The sequence below is a fragment of the Neovison vison genome, chromosome 3 (genome assembly GCF_020171115.1).
Source record: "Neovison vison isolate M4711 chromosome 3, ASM_NN_V1, whole genome shotgun sequence".
NCBI lineage: Eukaryota > Metazoa > Chordata > Mammalia > Carnivora > Mustelidae > Neogale > Neogale vison.
In genome coordinates this window covers 232,914,039-232,937,586 of record NC_058093.1, presented here as the reverse complement: position 1 = coordinate 232,937,586, position 23,548 = coordinate 232,914,039, and the positions used below count along the sequence as shown (strand labels likewise).

Genomic DNA, 23,548 nt, shown 5'->3' with positions numbered 1-23,548 from the left:
ACTTCCAAGTGAAAGGGCCACTTGGCCTTGAGAGATTGGGAAAGCGGTGGGGCCTTGAGAGACTGCAAAAACACCCCGTTACCATCCCCCATTGCCTGTAACGATAGAAACTCACTCTTAACCCTGTCGGGTACTCAGTTCTTGGGAACGATCCCACCGAGCCCGCTAGCATTAATAAAGCTGTGTTCTCCCATCTCTCCGTGTGCTGTCTGGGTTTCCTTGGTCACCTCAGATTGTCCGCAATCCGCCCGTTGAACCAGTAAAGCCATGGGGCCACTGTCTGAGCCAGACCCATTCGAAAAGAATGGAAGGGGAGACTGATCACCTCCCATTAGCCAGGGATACCCAGAGGTGAGGTGTCCAACCTGTTTGAATCTGAAGAATGTCTGACTGTGTGAATGTGTCTATATGGCTCCACCGCTTTGGCTATGGAGTCTGAGTGGGCTGCACCCCGAGTCTTGCGGGGCGTCATATGGCATAACGCATCTACTCCACGGAGTAGCCTGGTCTGGGGTTTATACGGACAGACTTTAGCTATGACGCTCCTAAGATCCCGCGAGGGACGCAAGCAGGACAGCGTCTGAAAGATCCCCCTCCCTTTGTTTGCGATGTCATTCACGATGGGAGGAAAACCCAGAAAACTCCTATCTTAAGACTGTATGCTTAAAAATAAAAAAGGGAAAGACACTGGTATAGAAAAGCTGGTTTTCTCTCTGTTTAAAAGGGCAAAATTTTCTTCGGTTAATTGAAATGTAAAGGGTTTTCTCTTTGCCTGCCCAGAGTATAAATGAGATCTCTTTGACTCATTAGACTTTTCCTTGGTATACTAAGTTACTCAGTAAGTACTGCTAAACCAATAATAAACCTTGTGTTACATTTGGGTAAATGCTGTAACTATTCTAGAGATTCTATGCATTTCCTAAAGTTTTAATGTTTTGATAAGGTCATCACCTGGTAATTTAACCATATCTATTCTGAGTTTTTGTCATTTGTAATTGTCTTAATTCTCTTGTAAGATAAATTCTGCCCTAAAAGAACTTCATATGGGAGACTTTCAGGACAAATATAGGTCTTTGATATATTAAAATCCTGGAACTGAAATGGGTAAGAATTTACAGAAGTAAGAGCTGCATTCAGACTAAACCAGAATTAGTAACATGGGACTAGATGAACTGAAAGATTGTAATGTTGTGTCTCTTTTTTTTTTTTTTAAAAGATTTTATTTATTTATTTGACAGAGAGAGATCATAAGTAGGCAGAGAGGCAGGCAGAGAGAGAGAGAGGAGGAAGCAGGCTCCCTGCTGAGCAGAGAGCCCGATGCGGGACTCGATCCCAGGACCCTGAGATCATGACCTGAGCCGAAGGCAGCGGCTTAACCCTCTGAGCCACCCAGCGCCCTAATGTTGTGTCTCTTAATGTTTCATCTTATTTTAAACAATTACTGGCTCTGTAATGTTTGCTCTCCCAGACTAGGAAAACTTTTTCTTAAGTTATCTATAACTTACAGAAATGTAAAAATATTTATATGCAAACAAATCAAGGCATTCAACTTTTCTCTCTATCTAAACCTTCTGAAACCAAAAGGTCTCAGTAAGTATTCTTTCTTCCATGGCAATTGTTTGCATAAGTTCAACAAGAATCTGTTCTCCTTGTAACAGGACAGCATTGGAAACACCGGTTATTTTACCAAGGCTTTGACTGGAATGTCATATTTGAAAAGACTCAGATATGGCAGACAACTTAAAGGAACTAAGGTTGACTTTATAAAACCTGGAGCTGTAGAGCCCTTTGGAACTGTTGGCCTGATACCTTGCTTACAGAGTTCCCAGCAGCCTCATCAGGTGAGTAAAGAATGTCACTTCCTGGCAGGGTACTTTGGGAACCTCAGAAAGAGGAATTCGCCCAAATTGACAGGTATTGCAGGCATGTCTGATGGCAAGTATGTGGTTTGGCTTCTGGCCTGGAGAGGCTACTAAAAGTTCAACCTAGAGTTTCCTTATAAGAATTTCCAGCAAAGCAGATTCTAGAAGATCTATATGATTATTCACTGTTCTTGCTGAACTTATGTAAATAATTAGGCCAAGTTTGTTAAAACCGGACTTGTTTTTCAAATAAATTAGTCCTAATTTGGCTATCTCTGGAAATGAGGGTTATTTTAGAGAGAAAGATTGTTTTAATAACACGCCTTTATGGATGTTAAATTCTAGATTTGGTTGTCTTTATATGTTTGTTTACCTAAGCTAGACAACTTGAGGCAAACTTCAGAGGAAGATTTAAAATATTTACAAAAATGGGTTAAACTAGACTATGAAGGGGACTGGGCTGAGACTAGAACACAAAAGTTAATTCTTCCTTGAAGACCAGGAAGAAATTAGTAAGCCAAATACATCAGGGCACTCATTTGGGGACATGCAAGCTTAAGGAGCTTATGGGCAAGCAGTTTCAGGTTTCTAAATTATGGTGTATGGCTCAGGATGTTGTTGATAGATGTGCTCAATGTCAGGCGGTAAATGTGGGAAGAACTAGAATGGGAAGAGGGAAGAGAAAAAGAGGTAAGGAGCCAGGAATTTATTGGGAAATGGATTTTACAGAGATGAAACTGGGGAAATATGGACACAAATATATGTTAGTTTTTGTGGATACCTTTTCAGGCTGGGTGGAGACTTTTTCTGCCAAACACGGGATGGCAGAAGTGGAAGCCAAAAAACTACTAGAGGTTTGGGTTACCTCTGGGTCAAACAATGGCCCTGCATTTGTGAGTCCAGTCTCCTAGGTATTGGCCAAGGCCGTGGGCACTAACTGAAAACTACATTGTGCCTACTAGCCCCAGAGTTCTGGGCAAGTAGAGAGAATGAACCGGACTCTTTTTTTTTTTTTTTTAAAGATTTTATTTATTTATTTGACAGACAGAGATCACAAGTAGGCAGAGAGGCAGGCAGTGAGAGAGAGGAGGAAGCAGGCTCCCCGCCAAGCAGAGAGCCCAATGCAGGGCTTGATCCCAGGACCCTGGGATCATGACCTGAGCCGAAGGCAGAGGGTTTAACCCACTGAGCCACCCAGGTGCTCTATGAACCGGACTCTTTTTTTTTTTTTTTAAGATTTTATTTATTTATTTGACAGAGAGAAATCACAAGTAGATGGAGAGGCAGGCAGAGAGAGAGAGAGAGGGAAGCAGGCTCCCCGCCGAGCAGAGAGCCCGATGCGGGACTCGATCCCAGGACCCTGAGATCATGACCTGAGCTGAAGGCAGCGGCTTAACCCACTGAGCCACCCAGGCGCCCCAATGAACCGGACTCTTAAAAGAGACCCTGACAAAGCTAATTCTGGAGACTGGCGGTGGATGGGTGGATCTCCTTCCTTTTGCCCTCCTCAGGGCATGAGGTACACCCTGCTTAAACAAGGTGACCCCATTTGAAATAATGTTTGGGAGGCCCTCCCCCCCATCCAACTCTGCCCTCAGCTACAAGAGGTTGCCCTAGCAAAAATGATTGGTCAGTCTGTACTCCAGTCACTGCAGGCATTACAGTCTGTCTAGCCCACACAGGGATTCTGAACTGCCCACACAGACAGAGACGGAGCTGGAACCACATCCTTACCAACCCAGGGACTTGGTTTGGATACACTACCACCAAGTGGGAAACTTGGAGCTTCGCTGGAAGGGACCTTTACTGTCATCCTGACCACCCCCACAGCAGTGAAAGTAGAAGGCATCCGGGCCTGGACTCATGTGGGTCACCTCAAATGAGCTGAGGATGAGGACACCCCCTACAGATGGAAGCTGCTGCTGATGGACCCCGCTGACCGTGGACTAAAGCTAAGACTCCAAAGACTATGAGTTCATTGTTGCTCCTGTTGTTACCTGTTTTTGTAAGAGCTCCTAAGTCACCTCATAAGACAGAAAAGTATAAGTGGGAAATTAAACGAATGGAATTAGGAGAAGTGGAAAAGTTTATACAAGGCGGTAAATGGCTAACTCATCAGCCGACTGTGCAATTTAATGTAACTTTATGCAAATTGACACCCATTAACCCCTGTTTAGATGCCTTACACCAGTTTTACATGTGCCCTAACACTGGGCCTCCCCAATGCAGTGGGGGGAAAGGCCTGGGGGCCCACCAGAGTACTATTGTGCACAACAGGGATGCTATAAAAGTTTGTTCAACTGGTCTCCGTGGACGACTTCCCTAAAATCAGCAATTGCAGGTCCCCTAGTTTTATAATTACTAATGTTATGTTTTGGACCCTGCATTATAAATGCCCTAATGTCATTTGTAGAAAAGAAAATTAGAGCGATAAACATGTTAATCGCACATGCTCAATATAACCCCTTACAACAGAAGAACATAGAACTAGGCTAAAAGTCAAGGATTTGACTAATCTCCAAAGAAAAGGGGGGAATGTAAGGGCCTGCTTAGCCAGAGCGAGCCATTTTGTTGTTTATGCAGTAAACTTAGATTGACCCTGCCCCCGCAAGAAGAACTTACTTAGAAACAAGTCTGGGAAACCAGAAAAATATGACTGACCAGCCCCTGATAACAGAGCCCATATACCAGGACATGTCAGGTCAGGGGGAGGTAACAGAGTCCAGAATACAAGGATGAGTCAAGCCAGGTGGAGGCATCCAATCAGGAAAGCACCTCCCTAACCTCCCAAGAATGTGGGCCCTGCCTTTTGGGCGCCAATTCTGACCAGAGGATAGGCTAGTTCAAATAACTACTATAGAGTGAATTGTAATTCAATTGGCCACCGGTGTGTGGCCAGGCTCGACCACATGGCCTTTACTCTATAAAAGTTAGTCTGTGAGGCTGGGAGGGGTCGCCTCTTTGCAAGAGATGGCCCTGGCTGGTCAGTTTGATTCTCCATGCTTGGTGCGAAATAAAGCTTTGCTTGACCTTCGCTTTGTATCAGTCTTGCTCCTTTGACCATGGACCCAACAGCCATAGTTTGCTGACTTTTGTCCTAGAGAATGAGATTGCTGTGTAGGCCTGTTAAACTGTGTTTTGGCATGACGCGGAAGGGATATACATTGCTAGTGTCGGGGGCCACATTTGCAATTTTTAGATAATTTACAAATACACAATCATCAAAACAAAAGCTTGCCTACCATCCAACTGAAATCATCCCTATAGCACCACTGTTGGGTGAAGCTTACTTTGGGAAGCAGGATTACTTGTTCCCACGGTTCCAAGAAAGTCCCTCCAGCAGTTCGGATTAAACAATTCCTAACCTTTGTTTCACTACTTCTTTTCTACCTATAAGATTTAAGACCCGCCCAAGCCAATGTGGGTGGAGGTATATGAGGAGTGTTGTGGGAAACAGAGGCAGAAGAAAAATTATTAAATTTCCTTACCTACTCACAAGCCCTTAAAACAGGCAGAGTGACCCTCCTCTAGGGACTCAACTACCCCCACCTTAAGGCTTTGCTAAGGGCAAAGGACAATCCTAGCCTGACTGACCCCCTACCACCAACCAGGCTCCTGTAAGTCTACTTGAACAATTCCTTTGGAAACTTTATGTCTAAACCTCCAAGATAGTGTCAACAATCATTCCCAAGCATATGGCCCACTGACATACATCTAAAGGGTCTCATGGGAAGGTTTTGTTAATGAATAGATTTTTCCCCAGACAATAGCTAGCCCCTCAAGGTCCTAGAAACCTTGCTTCCAAAATTCCTTAGAGACTTACATCATCCCTAATCCCCTCCCCAATTTACAAGTATATAGTAGACAACTCCTCACATCCCTGGAGCAGCAGCTCTTCCTGTCCACCCGTCCTGTCCCCGTGCTTTAATAAACCACCATTTTGCACCAAAGATGTCTCAAGAATTCTTTCTTGGTCATCGGATCCAGACCTCACCCGACCAAACCTCACCTATGTTCTAGAACCTCATCAAGGGGCCTTGAGTTGGGGATCTCCTTGCAGCAACACTTTCACAAAGAATGCTGGGTTTATTTTTTCCCATTCATTCATCTATTCCTCGTTCTAGTCAGTCTTCACTAACACATCTCCTAGGCCAGGTTCCGTGCTAGGCTCTGCTTCTGCAGTGAGGGAGCTGGGCACATGACCTGTCCCCACCGTGTATTCAGCCGTGGCGATAATGAAACAAGTGAGTGCATCAAGTGAAGCATCACAATGGGATGACAGACAACCCCAGATTGTGGGATTATACTGTGGGGGGTTTATATCACCCTCCATGGACTAAATACTTAATGTTTGGTTTTAGTGCTTAGAAGGAATAATGTATTAGGAATGATGAAAGGAAAGCTAATGTTTACTTAGCTATTTTGGTGTCTCTCACTGAGTTCTGACTCATACTCCTTGATTTTGTTCCCAGTCCACATGTGTGGCAAAGACAATTTTGCCAAGAACCCCTTTAGGAATGTGTTGAAAAAAAAAAAAAAAAAGAGAACTGTAAAAAAAAAAAAAATGTGTTAAAAAAAAAAAAAAGAGAACTGCCCCTGGGGTCCTGTGAATCAAATTTAACTGTACATTTAAGAACATCCACTCTTTAAACCAATGAAAAACAAGGAAATGCTAGCTAAGAAGACGCCTATAATGACGAGGGAGCAAAAGGCAAGTTGAGGAAAAACATGAGCTAAAATCCCATAACCCTCTCCCCCACTTTGGGTGGGACATGAGTTGACATTTCTTAGGCAATCCTGGCTGTCCTAAAGCTAAGGGAAGGAAAAACAAAGGGTTAATTTATAGAGATTATAGTCCTGTAACACATGAGTCTCCCTCGGTTTACAAGATCTTAAGTGATTTACAAGAAAAAAGCCTTCTTGGGGCGCCTGGGTGGCTCAGTGGGTTGAGCCTCTGCCTTCGGCTCCGGTCATAGTCTTGGGGTCCTGGAATAGTGTAAGGGCCTATTCAGCCAGAGGGGCCCCACCTCGGTTGAACAGCCATTTTGTTGTTTATGCAGTAAAACTTACACTGACCCTGCGCCACCAGGGGAACGTATTTAAAAGCAAGTCCCGGGAACCAGTCCCAGGTAAAAAAGCCCAAATATAAGGGTGGGTCAGGTCAGGTAGAGATAACAGCCCGAATGCAGGGATGGAGACATCCAATCCGCAGAGCTTGCATACTGTCTCCCTAGCTACCAAGGAGTATGGGCCCTGCCCTTGGGGTGCCTTTTGGGCACCCATTCTGACTAAGGTGATAGGCTAATTCAAATAGCTACTATGGGGTGAACTGTAGTACAATTGCCCACCCGTGTGTGACCTAGCATGACTCTGCAGTTTTCTGTGTGTTGCAATGTCATTGGCCGCCTGTGTGTGGCCAGGCTCAACCACATGGCCTTTGCTCTATAAAAGTTAGTCTGTGAGAGGCGTGGCCCGGGCCGGCTGGCTTGATTCTCTATGCTTGGTGTGAAATAAAGCTTTGCTTGACCTTCGCTTTGTATCAGTCTCACTCCTTTAATCACTGACTCATTATTGGGGGACACAACACTGGGGACCCAACAATAGAGCCAAGCATGGGGCTCTCCGCTCTGTGGGGAGCCTGCTTCCCGCTCCCCCTCTGCCTGCCTCAAATAAATAAAAAAAGTTTAAAAAACAAAAAAATCCTTCTTATCAATAACTTAACTTCCAGAAGGAAATGTAGATAAGATTAAATGCCTTTGGGGCACCTGGGTAGCTCAGTCGGTTAAGGGTCAACCTTGGGCTCAGGTCATGATCCAGGGTCCTGGGATTGAGCTCTGTGCTTGGTTGGAAGCTTGCTTCTCCCTCTCCTGCTGCTCTCCCTGCTTGTCCATGCTCTCTTGGTGACAATAAATAAAATCTTTTAAAAATTAAATGCCCTTATAATCTGCAGTCCATTGACAAATCCTTGAGGGAGGCAGAGTATAATATTCCTCCAGGAAGCTACAATTGTCTTAATGTTAAGGCCTTGCTGGAGGGGAAAACCACCTTAACTTGACAATGGTGACGCCTCCAGTGTCTTGTAAATCCTCTTAAGCATATGCAAGTTCTTTTGAAAATCTCTCTTTTCCTCACCTCCCTCAAATCCCAAGTACAGAATCAGTCACTCCTCACAATCCTGGGGCAGCAGCACTTTCGGTCCAGGGCTCCTGTCCCAGTGCTTTAAGAATTCTTTCTTGATTGTCGTCTCTGTACCTCATGTCGCCAAATCTTACCTAGATTCCAAAACTAAATTATATAATGTTGAGACTTAGACATCCTAGACACTTACTAATCTCCTCATGTTTTCAGGGACAGGAACCAATTAGATCCCCTAAGTAGCTGTCTGACGAAAAACAAAGTTCTCAGGTTATGAACAACCTAATCTCTCTGGGTATTTGTATATGGGTCAGTCACAGGAGTATTGGGTGTAAAGCTGCTGTTTCTGCCTTTGGTCTTGCTGAGTATCCAAGAGGAAACGCTTGGCTTCTGGTTGAATAAAGGACACAAGAACTTTCCTGGTAGCCTGGAGAACTGGCTTGGCCAGGCAGGGTTTTTTTAATTTGTTTTGTTTTAAGTGTCAGCGCCACCTCGTGGGCAATAGGTACAACTACAGCGCCGTCTTCTCCAAGACCTGACAGACCTACTTGGTGGGGTCTTTCAAAGACCGTGTTAGGGCACAGTGTACGCTAGTTACGTCTGGCAGGCAATGCAATGAGGGGATCAAGAGGCCAGGGTCACATACCCCAAATAACTGAACAGAGAGACTCCAGCAAAAACTTTTACACGAATGTTCATAGCAGTACTACTGGTAGTAGCCAAAGGGTGAAAAACAATCCAAATGTCCATCACCAGATAAAGGGATAAACAGAATGTGGTCTATTCACATAATGGAATATACTCAACCATGAAAATAGGTGGAAGCACTGACACATGATGCAACATGGACGAACTGCAAAGATATGAGGCCGAGAGAAAGAAGCCAGACACAGAAGGCCACATAGTGTAGGATTCCGTGTATATGAAAAGTCCAGAAAAGACAAGTCTATAGAGATGGAGAGTAGACTGGTGGTTACAGAGGCTGGAGGTTGGGGAGTGACTACTTAATGGGTGTGGGGTTTCCTTTTGGGATGATGAAAATGTTTTGGAACTGTAATGTTTAAAAACCTAGTTGCATATCACTGTGAATGTAACAAATGACAAAGAATTGTTTACCTTAAATGGCCAATGTTAGGTTATGAATTTCCCCTCGAAAAAAAATAAAGCAGCAGCCAGAGTCCCAGAGCTGTCTGGGGTAACTCCAGCAAGCTGCGTAACCCCTATGGTCACTTCCAGCTCTCATTCAGCAATTTTGTGAAGGATAAAAGGGGACTGATATTTATTGATATTGATTCATACTGATTTTATGAACCTTTTTTCAAAAGGAAATACACATGGTAAGAAAAAAATCAGTGAAATATAAATCCAGCTCCCAATCTTGTGGCCCCAAGAAGAAATATTTAAGGGGTACCTACTAAGTGCCAGATGCTGCTGCTATCGCTGGTCTGGGGACCGCACTTAATAAAAGAGGGGCCAGAATCTGTCCTTCAGAAAGATTGGCGTTTGCTTCCTTTTTTCTTTTTTCCTTACTTTCTTTCCTTTCCTTTCCTTTTTTTTTTTTTTAAGATTTTACGTATTTATTTTACAGAGAAAGAGGGAGAGAACAAGCAGGGGGAGCAGCAGAGGGAGAGGGAGAAGACTCCTCTCTTTAATCCCATCGCCAGGGTGGCAGAAAGGATGTCACTTCTGTACATTATCTGGTGATGGTAGATGATGATGATGGTGGTGACAAAAATGGAGAGGCTGACAGTTTATTTTTAAGCTACATCGAAGTGTCATATACCTGTATATTTGAGTAACCTCTGTGTCTTGTTTCTCAGCTGGAAAGTGGAAATCACGACTGTCAAGTGAGGTACTACAATTCTTTAGTAAGTGTGCCTTTCCCAAATCCACTTTTCCATTTGGGCTTCAAGAGGCTACCAAGTGAAGCTGTTGTTTAATAAGCACACAGTTGCAGTTTTGTGGGATGAGAAAGCTGTGGAGACTGATTGTACACCAATATGCGAATATACTTAGATCCCCTCAACTATACACTTAGAAATGGTTATGATGGTAAATTTTACCTTACATGTTTTTGTTTTTGTTTTTTTATCACAGTAAGTAACAAGGCTACCAAGTGAGACATATGAAAATCTGTCCCAGGAAAGCGATGGTGTTTCTGGGGCTCCCAAAGGAGAGACCTGGGCCACTAGCAAACAGTAAGGGAAGCCAGTGGCAGAAAAGGCTGTGCGTGAGATGGTTCAGACCGGGTCAAGGGAAGTGTTCCAAAGCAGGGATGCTGAGGAAATGCAGGATGGTATTGCTAGGGTTCCTTCCAACTCTGAGATGCTGAAGGACTGGAGCCAAGTCAAGTTCAGCAAATGCTTAAATTTTCCATTCACAGACTGTAAGATCTTATTATGATATATTTGAAGAACAGAAGTTTAGGTGAAAAAACAAACACCACCACCACCAGCATGTGCTCTCCTGCTATGGGAGAATATAACCTAGTACGACCTCTCCAGTAGGAATCCACTGCTAAAAATGTATCCAAGAAAGCAACTGGACAAGTATGAAAAGCATGTCGCTGCTATTTCTACTAGCAGCAAAATCAAACAACTTAAATGTCCATTAAAAAAAAAAAAACCAGGGCGCCTGGGTGGCTCAGTGGGTTAAGCTGCTGCCTTCGGCTCAGGTCATGATCTCAGGGTCCTGGGGTCGAGTCCCGCATCGGGCTCTCTGCTCAGCAAGGAGCCTGCTTCCTCCTCTCTCTCTGCCTGCCTCTCTGCCTACTTGTGATCTCTCTCTGTCAAATAAATAAATAAAATCTTAAAAAAAAAACCAAACAGTGGCCATTTGATGGCATTTGGAGGGACGAGGTGCCACTCTAAGCAAAAGAGAGATGTTTGGAGAAGGCTGCGGGACAACAAGTTCCTTTCAGAACTTGTTCCTTTCTGCTTCTCTCCACAGCCTTCTCCTTTCTCCACAGAAGGGCTTTCACCACTTCAATATTCATGGGACAGACAATTACTGCCTCAGCCTGGACACTATAACCTCTGACTGGCTTAATGTTTAAGTCTCAATTGCCAGGAACTTCCTGTCGGCCTGGCTTGGGTCAGATGCCCATTCCTGAGCCAGTCAGCTGTGGCTGGAGGATGGGATCATACGGCACTCGTTTGTAGTTAGGCCCATCACCTAGGCAGGGGCTGTTGAGTGACCGGCACCATGGAGGTGTCTACACTCGCTCACCAGAGCCACCTAGGACCACGTGGAAGCAACTGCATCACCAGGCAGCTTCGAAGCAATGCAGAACCCCAGGTTCCACCCCCACAGCTAGGAATCATTTTTTTTTTTTTTTTAAAGATTTTATTTTATTTATTTGAGAGAGAGAGACAGTGAGAGAGAGAATGAGCGAGGAGAAGGTCAGAGAGCGAAGCAGACTCCCCATGGAGCTGGGAGCCTGATGTGGGACTCGATCCCGGGACTCCAGGATCACGCCCTGAGCCGGAGGCAGTCGTTCAACCAACTGCGCCACCCAGGCGTCCCACACCTAGGAATCATTTTAACAAGGTCCTCAGTGGTTGGTATGTCTACTGAAGTTTGACAGACACTGGTTCATCACAAGAACGGAAGGTTGGCTCCCCTTTGGTTCCTTCCTTCCTCCCATCTTTCCTTCCCTCCCTCCCTCCATCCCTTATTTGAACAATTTTATTGCTGTAGATCATACATACCATACAATTCAACTATTTAAATCACCTAATTCAAATTTTTAGTATGTTCATATCTTCACAGCCAACTATGGAACATTTTCATCATCCAAAAGAGAAACCCATTGGCTTTCTTTGGCTTTCATCTCCCAACTGCCCCCCTCCCCATTCCCCCAATTCCCCTCCTCCCTGGCAATCACTAATTTACTTTGTGTCTAGAGATCTGCCTGTTGTGCACATTTCATATAAATAGAGTCGTACAGTATGTGGCCTCTTCTGTCTGGCTTCCTTCAGGTAGTGGAATGTTTTCAAGATTCATGCACAGTGTAGTGTGCATCAGCACTTCTTGCCTTTGTATGGCCCAATACTATTTCAGCATAGGGACAGGTCACATTTTGTCTGCCCATTCATCTTCTGTTTCCACTTTTTGGCTATTATGAATCATGCTGCTGGGAACACTCACACACAAGTATTTGGGTGGACATATTTTCATTTCTCTTGGGTTAGACTTCCATTTTTGTAGGGGGAAAAAAAATCACATATCAAACTCAGATGTGACTGGGCCCTGCTGGGCAGCTTCTGGTATCACCCAGTGTTAATCTTGAAACAGGACTCAGAACTGTGTAGATCTGCTCCAAAGCAAATATATGCCTGAAAGCAAACTTACTGAAGCTTTTTAGAGGAACAAGGGGAAGTGACACGTCACACGGGGTTCAAACTATCAGTCCAGTCCTTTCCTACCCCAATACACATCCTCTCCCTTTCCCCTAGCCTAGGGGTTTCCTTTTCTCTTGTTCTTCACTCTCCATGGCCCCTCCTCTTCCTCTCTCCCAGCATTCTCCTGACTCATCCTTTTCCACCACACAGAGGACCAGCTGGGCACACTCTGCTCCCCCTCACTCACCTCCGAACTTGTTCAGCAAATCAAGGACCTTTCCTGGAGAATAGTGGTAACCGATAAATCAACCACCTACCACAAATAATTGTACTTCCTGCTGGTCTGCACATCCCTGACTATCTCATGACAAACACACATTTACAAGTGCATATAAAAACATCAGAAGTATAGAAAACTTTGTGTGTGTCAATAATAAACCTTTGTGTGTGTGTCAATAATAAGCCTTTTATACAATCCTTCATTATTACTTATGAGAAGCATTGCCTTTATCTTGAACGCTTAGTATCTTACTGCTTTTCACTTTTTCTACTATGAGCATCTTTCATTTCAGTGCATATAATAGGCCTCTTGTCCAATGGCTGCCCTGTTATTTAATGCCTAAGTGTTTATAAGCTATTGAACGAGCCCCTACTAATGGATATTCAGGTAATATAACTTTTATAACCAGCAAACACAATAGGGCGAATTTAATTTCGAAAAATCACAGTTAAAAAAAGGAAGACACCACCACAACGGAAAACCAGTGTTCCAGTCGGTTTCTCCTGCTGATTTCCAGTTTATTACTGGAACTTTCAAGTCACCTGGAGAGGGGTGTGATGATTAGTGTGCCTCTGGGCACGTTATTTCTGTAAAATTGAGCAAAGCATTTCTGTTCTGATGGTGAGCTTTCGCCAGGCTCTAACTGCTCGGAGGAATTGCGCGACTTGTCCAAGCTGGAACAGAATTTGACTGCACTAGAGCACCAACTATCCGTGGATCTGATAACCCCACAACTCTTGAGCACTGAGTCCTGGAGCTTCTCCTTCATTTGACTTGCCCGGCAAACATGCTGCTGGTCCCTTCACTCTCACTGCAATGTCTTAAATCATCAGTGCTAGTCCCCAACCTATGTCTTCTCTGGAATGGTACTCAACTCACTTCCTTCAGGACCTGGTATTTCTCCAGCCCCAAGCGCACTTTGTACTTAGCCCAGACTTCCACGTGTTGCCTATATTATCTTTTACTTGATCTGCTTTGACACAGAGAGAAAAAGCACAAGTAGGCAGACAGGCAGGCAGAGGGGGAGGGAGAAGCAGGCTTCCCGCCAGGCAGGGAGCCTGATGTGGGGCTCGATCCCAGGACCCAGGGATCATGACCTGAGCCGAAGGCAGCTGCTTAACAGACTAAGCCACCCAGGTGCCCCCTGTTTCCTTCTTTAGACCCTGAATTCTCTGATGGTAGAGACCAACTTGTATCCCTAGAGTAGATGCTCAGTGAATACGTGTTACAATGCCTGAAGTGATACCTTACAAAACTGAACTGGGGTGCCACTCAAAGACTGCATTATTCTGAACTCAGGAACATGGGCCTGGGACATGGAGGCATGGAAAACGGCCTCTCAAGGTTGAAGATGGTGGCTAAGGGAGCACTGGAACCCTGCTAGGCAAAGAATGGGTCATAAATTAGCAGCACTGACATCACCTGGGTACTTCCGAGAAATACAGACTCTCAGGCCCCAGCTCAGGCAGAGTGAACCCAAGCACGCATTTGAATAAGATCCCCATGGGATCTGTCTGCACCTTAAGGTTTTGGAAGTACTGTGCTAGAAGAGGTGTTGCTAGGCCTTCAGACCAACTAATTTCTTCTTGTCTTGAGTAGGTGGGAAGACTTCTGGGCAAGGCACAGTAAGGAGCACATCGCAGTAACCCTTGCCTCAGCTATACTGATGGTGCTTGGGTTGGAAAATGGGACTATGGCACCAGAATCAGGTCTGTTCTTGGTTCCAGGATGAGCTGCCATTTAACAGCTGGGTGATCCAGCTCATTGCTGAGCACACAGTAGGTTGTCAATAAATATTTTTAGATCAATTACTGAAGATTGGTTAAGCCTAGTTAACCTCGATTAGTCTTACTTCCTCATCTATAAAACAGGGATGACGACAGTCATCTGTCTGCCTGCGCCCACCTCCCAGGGCTGCTAGGAGGTTAAATGAGATAAGGTAGGTGAAGATTATCTTAGAGGTGTTGGTTCCTACCACAGAATAAAGCTTGGGTTTCTGCAGAGTTTCTGGAAAGGAGGTAAGTTGTGTTTCCACAAAAGCCAGCTGCCGTTACAGGTGCTATGCTAGGGGCAGGTAAATGCAAACCTGGTTTCAGAGAAGGGCAGTAGGAAAGAGTTAACAAAGGCTGCCTCTGGTAGTGAGTTCATAGATTTCCACTGTTTGCATTAACTGCTATAGTGCTCAACTCTTTTTTTTTTTAAGATTTTATTTATTTATTTGACAGAGAGAGCACAAGCAGACAGAGCTGCAGAGAGAGAGAGAGAGAGAGATTGAAAGAGAGAGAGAAAGGGAGACGCAGCCTCCCTGCGGACGAACATGGGGCTTGAGCCCAGGACCCTGGGATCACGAGCTGAGCTGAAGGCAGATATTTAACCAACTGAGCCTCCCAGGCATCCCTATACTTGTTCAGCTCTTAAAAACTGATGACATACCCAATGCTTTGGAAATTGGAAAAGAAACTCCAACTAGAGGGAAAACACGGGGGGGTGGGGAGAAAGGCTATATGGTTTTCAACTGCTTCCTTATCTCAAATCTTCAAAGACCCCACTTGGAATGAGAGCAATTACTCAAGCAGATTATCCAATAAGTGACTGACTAAACACGTCAGACTCACAAGTTCACCACCCTTGTTCCAAGCGCTTAGAAAATTCATCGAGTAGCCGGGGTCTGTTAATACTTTAACTGGCCTTTTAACTGTGTTATGAAATAATTCAGTTTAAAAAGGAAAGATCCTTTTGAGAATAATGGGGCTAATTGTCATATTGGTTTTTTAAATTAAGGTCAAATTCACAGAACATAAAATTGACCACTATTTTAAACTGTACAATTCAGTGGCACTCAGCACATTCTCAACGCTATACAACCACCACCTCTATCTAATTTCAAAACATTTTCATAACCCTAAAAGGGAATTCTGTATCAATGAAATGGTTCCTCCCAATTCCCTTCTCCACCCAGGCCTTGGCAACCACTGGTCTGGTTTTTGTCTCTATGGGTTTGCCTGTTCTGGAAATGTCATATGAATGAAATCATACAATATGTGACCTTTTGTTCTGGCTTCTCTTGTTCTACATCATGTCTTTGAGGTTTAGTAGCAGGAATCAGTGCTTCTTTCCTTTTTATGACTGAATAATATTCAATCATGTGGATATACCACATTTTGTTAATCTGCTCACATGTTGATAGATATCTGGGATGTTTCCATCTCCAGCTGTTGTGAATGGTGCTGCTATGAACATTTGTTTACAAGTATTTGCTTGAATACCTATTTTTGGTTCTTTGGGGGTATATATCTAGGATAGAATTGCTGGAACATATGGGAATTCTATGGTTAGCTTTCAGAGAACCTGCCGAACTGTTTCCCACAGCTGTAAATCATCTACACGCTAACCAGTATAAAACATATATGAGAGTTTATGAGGGTTCCAGGTTCCTCACATCCTCACCAACCCTAACCTACCAGGGTCGCTCTTCTGAAACTGATGAAGAGCACTCGTGCATCAGAGAAAATGACATGTGGTGTCATTTGACTGCAGGTTCTCATCCACCTACCCTTGTAGGTGAGTGCCTACAAGTACTTCTTTACTCCCAGGGAGTTTGCTCTTAGGAAGTCACCCCTCCCCACTGGAAGCTCGTGCCCTGGGATAACTGAGGCATGACCCTTGCCACTGCCTTCCCCCGCATCTTCCACATCCAGTCCATCACCAACTCCTGCCGAATCCATGTGCAAAATACATCTCGGATCTGTTCCCTTCTCCCTGAGGTCTGCTGCTATCGTCTCAGTCCAGGTCACTGTGACCTCTCACCTGCATGCCTCTTCCTCTTTTTAACCACCTGTATCAGTTACCTATTGCTACGGAACAGATGACTACAAATGTGGCACTTAAAACCCACAATGCTTTCTTCTTTAGTAATCTCTACACCCAGTATGGGGCTTGGACTCACAACGTGACAACGATCAAGGTGTTGGCTGGAGCTGCCGTCATCCTATTGCTCACATGGTGGAGGATCCACTTCCCAGCTCACTTACACGGCTCTTGGTGGGGCTCAGGGCCTTGTGGGCTGCTGGCTGGAGACAAGTTCTTTGCCATGTGCACTCCTCTATAAGGCAGCCCACAACATGGCAGCTGACCTCCTTCAGAGCTAATGAGCAAAAAAGCGAGAGGGAGCCCAAGACAGACATCACAGTGTGTTTGTAAACTAATCCTAGAAGGGATATTCCATCACTTTGCTATATTCTGTTAATTAAAAGCAAATCACCAAGTCCAGGCCACCTTCAAGTGTGGGGGGGACTACACAAAGGTATCACCAGGCACCATCCCAGAGGCTACCCTCTCTACAACCTGTCCTTTGGGAGCCAGTGATTCATGTCTTTTGCATAGGCAAAAAATGAAAAATCTCCCTCTGAAGGGCCTCAAAAACCTCATGCCACTATAGCATCAGCAGGAAGTCCAGAATCTCAAAAATAAATCAAGTCTAGGTGTAAATTAATCCCTTAAGTATAGTTCCTTAAGTATATTTCCTCAACGTATAGATTTTTTTCAACCTGTAAACTTATGAAAATAAGAAGGCAAATTATTTGTCTCCCCAGCATACGACAGTGTGACCAGCCGAGGACAACAGTGATGGACATTCTTCTGAGAGGCACAAAGGAGTCACTGGCCCACAGTAAGTCCCACAGCTGGGCAAATGTTGGAAACTCCCTCAGGAGTTCTCAGAGCCTGAGAATAATTATCCATGGCTCTTGGCTCCACTCTGAGTCATCCTATTTCAAAAAAAGTAGCACATATGTGCAGCTGAGCACCTCAGTTGGCTTCCTGCCAGAATCCTGGAGGTCTGAAGGCCTCTTTTCAGCCTATGCTGTCTCTTTCTCCTTCAGTCCAAGAGTCCAAATATGACTCTTTCAAGAACTCCTGGGCTTCCTGGAATCTTAATGGGTGTTCACACCATTAAATCAAAGCCACACCCACAAATCTCCCTGAACAAAGTCCTCCTCTACCTTCAGTTTCTGCTGTGATTGCTGCGGAACAATGACCTCAAGCATCCTAGAGGCCTTATGTTTGACAGGATCTGGGAGAAGCACCCTGTCTCTAGAGGACCCTTTCCATGACTGAACAGGCTTCTGAGGTACCACCTTTGATTGTCTGAAGTCTTCACAAACTATTATATAGTCACACCTTCTACTTTACCTTTAGGCCATGTTATGGTCCCCACCAAATTCATATGTTGATGCTCCAACCCCTACCGTGATGTTATTTGGAGGTAGGGCCTTTGGGTCGTCATTACGTTTGGAGGAGGTCATGAGGATGATGGGATTAGTGTCCTTACAAGAAAAGAGACTCGAGGAGGCTTTCTCTCCACCATGTGAGGGACACATCAAGAAGGTGGTCATCCGCAAGCCAGGAACAGGGTCTTGCCAGGAGTCAGATCTGCCCACATCTTGATCTTGGGCTTCCCAGCCTCCAGAACTGTAAGGAATAAATGTCTATTTTTAAGATGCTCGGTCTATGGTATTTTGTTATAGTAGCCCAAGCTGATGAAGACAGATTTAGTACTGAGTAGTGAGGGTGTTGCTGTGACAAATACCTAAAAATGTGGAAGTGACTTTAGAACTGGGTAATGGGGAGAGGCTGGAAGAGTCAAGGGTTGTGTGCTAGAAATGTGGAAGGGAAAGTCCATTTTGGTGAGGCCTTAGAGGAAAATGGGAAGCATGTTCTTGGACAATGGAGAAAGGGTAATCCTTATTGCAAGATGGAAAATAACTTGATTGAACTGTGTCCTAGTGCTTTTGAAGGCAGAACTTGAGAGCAATGAAACTGGATACTCAACAGAGATTTCTAAGATGTGTTTGAACAGCAGCTTGATTCCTCCTCCTACTAATAAAATGTGAAAGGAAAGAGATGAGCCTAAGAAAGAATTGTTAAACCAAAAGGAACTAGAACCTAAAGATTTAGAAAATCCTCAGCCTGTCCATATTCCAAAAAATTAGAAACTGTGTTTGAAAGAGAACATCGAAGGATGTGGTTGGACTATCACATGATAGACACTATCATGAGTAGAGATAACACATTATACATCTAAACTTGTTAGTAGAGACTAACATGATAGAGATTATAGGATCAGAAACAATGCTTGTTTGAACTGAAGGGAAACAAGACAGGAAGATATGAAGGAAGGCTTCTGGACTTAGATTCTACAAAACAGGGCAACAAAGTTAAGTGGCTGTGAATGTGCACTATTCTTCAAGAAAAGAGAAAGATGACCCCAAAGGCAATTCAGAATCATCAGGGCCAAAGCCTTGGTTTTGACAGGACAGAGAGGATTCATCTGAGGCCTGGGGGCAGGACTGGGCCACCTAGCAGAGCCATGTGAGTGGGAAGTCGTCTAGCAAAGCTGCAGGGATAGGACTGCAACCCCAATGGGTCCACAGGGCAGAGTCTCAAACCAGAGAGGATTATTCTCTAGCCTTAAGATAAAAATCTAATGGTATTTGCCTTACTAGGTTTTGGACTTGCTTGGCACCCATCACCCCTTTCCTTCTTCTGATTTCTCTGTTTTGGAATGGGAATGGCTAGCCTGCACATGTCTTACCACTGTATTTTGGAAGCACATAACTTATCTGATTTCACAGAGGAATTTTGTTTCAAGATGAATTATACCTAGTGTCACCCACATGTGATTTAGATGATATTTAGGTTCTTTGGACATTGGAGCTGAGGTAGGAGAGTTAACTTTTGAGCCTGTTGAAATAGAATGAATGTATTTTGGGTGCAGGGACATGAATTTTGGGGGCCAGGTATTTTCTAACAGCAGCCCTAAGACAGACAGATTTCCTTGCAGTAATCTGGGTTTGATCCTTGCTTGAAAGTCACTGCTAAATTTTAGCACTGGCTGCCATCTAGAGAGACTAAAATCTCAAAACTGTCAAGTCCTGGTTCCTTCCTGTTTCATAAAAACCAGGCAGTACCTTCTGCTTAGAATCTGCCATATTAGATTACCCAATTCATTGGGAACATCTCCCTTTCCACATAATGGCTGAAGGCACTGTTTCTAAACCTTGTGTTACTTCATATCCAGGATCCCCTTTCCTCCAGTTTTCAGTAACACGTTCCTTACTTCCTTTTGAGCCCTCACTGACAGTATCTTCAATGTCCAGATTTTTAAAAATTATTTTATTTATTTGAGAGAGCTCTCAGGGTGAGGGGCAGAGGGAGAAGAAAGCTCTCCACTGAGCTCCATCCCAGGACTCTGGGATCATGATCCAAGCCAAAGGCAGACACTTAACCAACCGAGGCACTCAGGTGCCCCCAAAGCCTACATTTCTAATAAGTTTCTTCAAGATAGGCTTTCTTTAATGCACTCCTAAAAATCATTCCAGCCTCTGTTCACTGCCTGGTTCTTTCTTTTTTTAAAAGACTTTATTTGAGAGAGAGAAAGAGAGATCACAAGTAGGCAGAGAGGCAGACAGAGGTTGGGGGGATCAGGCTCTCTGCTGAGCAGAGATCCCAATGTGGGTCTTGATCCCAGGACCCTGAGACCATGACCTGAGCCGAAGGCAGAGGCTTAACCCACTGAGCCACCCAGGCGCCCCATCACTGCCTGGTTCTAAGCCACTCCCACAATTTAGGTAGTTGTTATGGCAGCATCCCACTTCCAGGCACCAAAATCTGTATTAGTTATCTATGCTGCATGACAAATTACTCCCAAATTCGATGTCCTAAAAACAACATTTGTTATCTCAGTTTCTGTGAATCAGGAATTTGGGCACAATTTAGCTGGGTGCCTCCTCCTGGCACAGAAGGCTGTAATCACCTCAAGGCTCAACTGGGGGATGACCCATTCTAAGGTCATTTATGTGGCCTTTGGCAGGTCTCAGGTTCTCATTGTCAGTTGGCAAGAGACAGCAGTTCCTTGACATGTGGGCCCCTCTACTAGGCAACTATAGTAGGCTGATTTCTATCCTCCCCTCCAAATTTATGTCCACATGGAACCTCAGAATGTGACCTTATTTAGAAACAGCATCTTTGCAGATGTAATTAAGACAAAATCAGGGGCACCTGGGTGGCTCAGTGGGTTAAGCCTCTGCCTTCGGCTCAGGTCGTGATCTCAGGGTCCTGGGATCAAGCCCTGCATGGGGCTCTCTGCTCAGTGGGGAGCCTGCTTCCCCCTTCTCTCTCTCTGCCTGCCTCTCTGCCTACTTGTGATCTCTCCCTCTGCCAAATGAATAAATAAAATCTTAAAAAAAAATCATACTGGATTAGGGCAGGCCCTAAATGCAATGATAGTGTTTTCTTTTTTTAATTTAATTTAATTTTATTTATTTATTTGACAGAGAGCGATCACAAGCAGGCAGAGAGGCAGGCAGAGAGAGAAAGAAGGAAGCAGGCTCCCCGCTGAACAGAGAGCCCGATGCGGGACTCGATCCCAGGACCCCGAGATCACGACCCGAGCCGAAGGCAGCAGCCTAACCCACTGAGCCACCCAGGCGCCCCTGCAATGATAGTGTTTTCAAAAGAGAAGAGGCCACAGAGAAGGAGGCCATGTGAAGACAGAGACTGGAGTAATGCACTCCTTTTGCCCAAGGAATGCTGAGGACTGCTGCAAGCCACCAGAAGCTTAAAGAGGTAAGGAAGGATTCTCCCCTAGAGACTTCACAGGGAGCACAGCTCTGCTAACACACAGAATTCAGACTTTTGGCTTCCAGAACAGTGAGAAAATAAAATTCCTGTTATTTTAAATCACCCAGTTTATGGTAATTTATTATGGCAGCCCCCAGGAAACTAATAAAGAACCTCACATTTGAGCTGGCTTCTTTCAGAGCAAATGAGGAAGAGAGTAAAAGAGGGTGCCCAAGATGGAAGATAAAGTTTTTCTGTATTGTATTCTGGGACAGGACATCTCATCATTAGAAGCAAGTCCCCAGGGTTCCTGGGTGTCTCAGTTGGTTAAGTGACTGCCTTCAGCTTGTGATTCTGGAGTGCTGAGATCGAGTCCCACGTCTGGCTCCTGGGTCCACGGGGAGTTTTCTTCTCCCTCTCACCTTCTCCCCTCTCATGTTCTCTCTCTTTAAAAAACAAACAAACAAACAAAAAACTAAAAAAAGCAAACAAACAAACAAACAAAAAAGAGCAGTATGATCTTAAAAAAAAAAAAAGAAGAAGAAGAAGCAAGTCCCCAGATCAGCCCATAAGCAGGGTGAAGGGATTACACAAGATCATGAATACCTAGAGGTGGGCATCACTGATGGCTACATTAGAAGTTGCCTACGACAGCTATCTCCCCAGCAAAAAATGGAGGAAACTTCTTCCTCTGGGCTCTGCTTTCTTCATTCACTGATTCCTTTAGCAAATATTTATTAAACACCTGCAATGGATTAAGTTTAGAGGATGTGGTCAATAGTACAGGTAAGATTCTTTCTCTTGAGATCATTTACAGCCTAGTTGCGGAAAGAACATTATAAGAATAACAAACAAATAAACACATAAATAAAAACTGTGGTAAGTACAAGAAAGTACGTTATGAGACAATAAGAAAATCTGACTTAGATTGGGGATAAGAATTAGACATGTCTTTCTGATAAAAAATTTTGGTTTTTTAGATTTTATTTGTATTTATTTGAGAGATAGACAGTGTGAACTAGAGGTAGAGAGAATCTCAATCAGACTCTGCGCTGAGCCCAAAGCCTAACATGGGGTTCCATCGCATGACCCTGAGATCATGACCTGAACTGAAACCGACTGAGCCACCCTGGTGCCCCTAAAATGGTATTTGGAATGTGGTTGAAGAACACGTAGAGTAATCGTCAATGAGTTGAGCTGCCAGACTCAGTGTATGAGCTCTTTATCTCTGGATTTCTATATGTAACACAGTGCCTGACACAGCGAGGCACCTGATAAATTATTATGGAAGCAACAAATGGATAAATCCAAGGGCTTTTTATTTCCTATTATGGATAATGTCAATTCATCTAGAAATGTCCTCCCAAAGTTCGCTGCTGGATCACTGCTCTTATTTATATTAGATAGCACAGGCAAAGCTGCTATTACAAAAAGACTCAAATACATAAAAGATCCAAACAATAAAGGTTTATTTTTTTCCCATATAACAGTCCTGGGTGAATATATAAGTCAATGGAGCAGAGGTTCTCCTCTACTCAGGAATCTTCCATCTTGAAGCCTTGCCTTCTCCAGAACCTTCTCATCAACGTCTAGCTGGGAGAATAAGTAAGAGCACCTGTTGACAAATTTTCTGGACCCAGCCCGACAATGGTGCACATCTCTCCTGTTCACTTTTCATTGGGAAGAACACAGCACCGGTTTCTACTTAAAGGGGGCTGAGAAATGCATGGGAGCGTATGGCCAACAAGGAGGACAACGACATCCGCACCACAACATATATCCAATTACTTGAGTTATCCTCTGCTATATCACACAAAATCCTCAAATTATCCTTGACAGAAAAAGACTGTGGATTCCCCACCTTCACCAGCACCATCACCCCTCCAGTTGCTGAAGCCAGACTCTGGATAAGTTACTCTTGTTTCATTTTATTCTTACCTTCCATATCGAATCCTTCAGGAAATACTGTCAACTCGATCCCAAAACATACCATAAATCCGTCTACCCCATCTTTGCTGCCACTGCCTGAGTTCAAGCATCAAAATAATCTCTCATCTGGATTATGCCAATAGCCTCTTAACAGCTCTCCATGTCTCCACTCTTGCTTGCCCATATTTCTCTATCTAGCAGAATGATCTTTCAAAACATAACTAACTTCGACCGCATCACTCTTTGGTTAAAAACCTTCCAGTGACATAGAATAAAATCTAAAGTCATTACCATGACCCTAGGTAGCCCCTGCCCACCTCTCCAACCTCATTCTTTGTCACCTTCTCCTTCCACTTGCTCTGCTCCAGCTACGGTGAACA

General features: G+C 44.3%; 1 protein-coding gene across 2 annotated transcripts in view; it reads right to left on the bottom strand.

Annotated features, from left to right (window-relative positions):
• Positions 1-23,548, bottom strand: part of LOC122903422 (BRCA1 associated protein) — a 154,668-nt gene that overhangs the window by 130,148 nt on the left and 972 nt on the right. Inside the window, exon 1 of one of the 2 annotated variants that reach the window (XM_044244258.1) lies at positions 17,950-17,982. The exons of the other annotated variant lie outside the window; for it this stretch is intronic. The gene's annotated coding sequence lies outside the window, so the exon portion shown is untranslated. Of the gene's footprint in view, positions 1-17,949; positions 17,983-23,548 lie in introns of those variants that run through there. 2 annotated transcript variants of the gene reach the window in all.